We start from the raw sequence: 2,500 nt of genomic DNA, 5'->3' as shown, positions 1-2,500 counted from the left end.
ATCATTTTGAATGACCTTTGCTGCTACAACAGTGTTTGCCGCCACTCCTATTTTTGTGTCGTCTGCAAATTTAACAAGCTTGCTTACTATACCAGAATCTAAATCATGAATGTAGATTAGGAATAGCAGAGGACCTAATAGTGATCCCTGAGGTACACCCCTGGCTACCTCACTACATTTTGAGGTTTCTCCTCTATTTAGTACTTTCTGTTTTCTACATGTTAACCACTCCCTAATCCATGTGCATGCATTTCCTTGAATCCCTACTGCATTCAGTTTGAGAATTAATGTTGAAAGGGAGGGAAGATCTTCTCCACAGAAGATTCTCCCAGCCTTTCAACTTTTTTCAAAAACAATACAATTAAAAAAGGCATCAGTGTTTAATTTCCAGACGATTTTAAACTCGCAGCACATTTGAAATGACCATTGGAACAGTATTTCTTAAAAAAATGTGTATATATTAAATATTTTTAAATAAACTATTTTATATATTTCTTTTCTCAAACAGTTTCCCAGTTTTTAATCATTTGAAACTGGTACTGTCTTCAACATGACTGTTCCTAATGAATTAGCCATTCTCCTTGCATTATGCTGTTGGACTTTTGAATGACAAATGTTCGTTTTGAAAAGTAAATGTTGAAAAACAGGGAAGATCTTCTCCACAGATTAATTACAAATACAAAACAGAAAATAATTGATTGCATAAGTATTCACCCCCTTGAGTCAATATTTGGTAGAGGCACCTTTGGCAGCAATTACAGCCATGAGTCTATTTGGATAAGTCTCTACCAGCTTTGCACATCTGGACACTGCTATTTTTGCCCATTCTTCTTTGCAAAATTGCTCAAGCTCCGTCAAGTTGGATGGGGACCTTTGGTGAACAGCAATTTTCAACTCTTTCCACATATTCTCAATTGGATTGAGGTCCGGGCTTTGACTGGACCACTCCAGGACATTGACCTTTTTGTTTTTAAGCCACTCCAGTGTGCCTTTGGCTGTATGTTTGGGGTCATTGTCCTGCTGGAAGATGAATCTTCTCCAAGTCCCAGGTCTCTTGCAGACTTCAGCAGGTTTTCCTTCAGGATTTCTCTGTACTTTGCCGCATCCATTTTGCCCTCTATCTTCACGAGCTTTCCAGGCCCTGACGCAGAGAAGCATCCCCATAGCATGATGCTGCCACCACCATGCTTCACGGTAGGGATGGTGTTCTCAGGATGATGTACGGTGTTAGGCTTGCGCCAAACATAGCGCTTAGCGTTGTGGCCAAAAAGCTCTATTCTGGTCTCATCAGGCCATAGAATCTTCTTCCACTTGGTCTCAGAGTCTCCCACATGCCTTCTGGGAAACTCTAGCTGAGATTTGATGCGAGTTCTTTTCAACAATGGCTTTCTTTTTGCCACTCTCCCATAAAGGCCAGTTTTGTGAAGCACCCGGGCTATTGTTGCCATATGCACAGTGTCTCCCAGCTCAGCCGTGGAACACTGTAACTCCTTTAGAGTTGCCATAGGCCTCTTGGTGGCCTCCCTGACTAGTGCCCTATACGCCCGGATACTCCGTTTTTGAGGACGGCCTGTTCTAGACAGATTCACAGTTGTGCCATATTCTCTCCATTTCTTAATAATGGACTTTACTGTGCTCTGAGAGGATATTCAATGCCTTGGAAATGTTCTTATATCCTACCCCTGATTGGTGCTTTTGAAGAACCTTATTCCGGATTTGCTTTGAATGTTCCTTCACCTTCATGATGTAGTTTTTGTTAGGAAATGTACTAACCAACTGTGGGACCTCCCAGAGACAGGTGTATTTAACCTGAAATCATGTGAAACACCTTAATTGCACACAGGTGGACTCCATTCAACTAATTATGTGACTTCTAAAGACAATTGGTTGCACCAGAGCTTATTTAGGTGTGTCATAGCAAAGGGGGTGAATACTTATGCAATCAATTATTTTCTGTTTTATATTTGTAATTAATTTAGAACAAGTTGTAGATTTTATTTTTCACTTTGACATTATGGACTTTTCTTGTGTTGATCAGTGGCAAAAACTCCCAATTAAATCCATTTTGATTCCATGTTGTAACACAATGAAATGTGGAAAAGTCCAAGGGGGGTGAATACTTTTGAGAGCCACTGTATTTCTTAGCAGACACCCTTATCCAGGACGACTTACAATTGTTACAAGATATCACATTATTTTTACATACAATTATATTATTTTTCTACATACAATTACCCATTTATACAGTTGGATTGTTACTGGAGCAATCTAGGTAAAGTACCTTGCTCAAGGGTACAGCAGCAATGTCCCCCACCTGGGATTGAACCCACGACCTTCTAGTCAAGAGTCCCGAGACCTAACCACTACTCCACACTGCCGCACTGACCATAGTCAAAATTGAGCTACATGACCAGAGTCACCATTGAGCTACATGACCAGAGTCACCATTGAGCTACATGACCAGAGTCACCATTGAGCTACATGACCAGAGTCACCATTG

This window comes from Acipenser ruthenus, unplaced genomic scaffold (genome assembly GCF_902713425.1).
Source record: "Acipenser ruthenus unplaced genomic scaffold, fAciRut3.2 maternal haplotype, whole genome shotgun sequence".
NCBI classification, from domain to species: Eukaryota; Metazoa; Chordata; class Actinopteri; order Acipenseriformes; family Acipenseridae; genus Acipenser; species Acipenser ruthenus.
The sequence above is the reverse complement of the archived record's forward strand: the minus strand, read 5'-3'. Positions refer to the sequence as shown.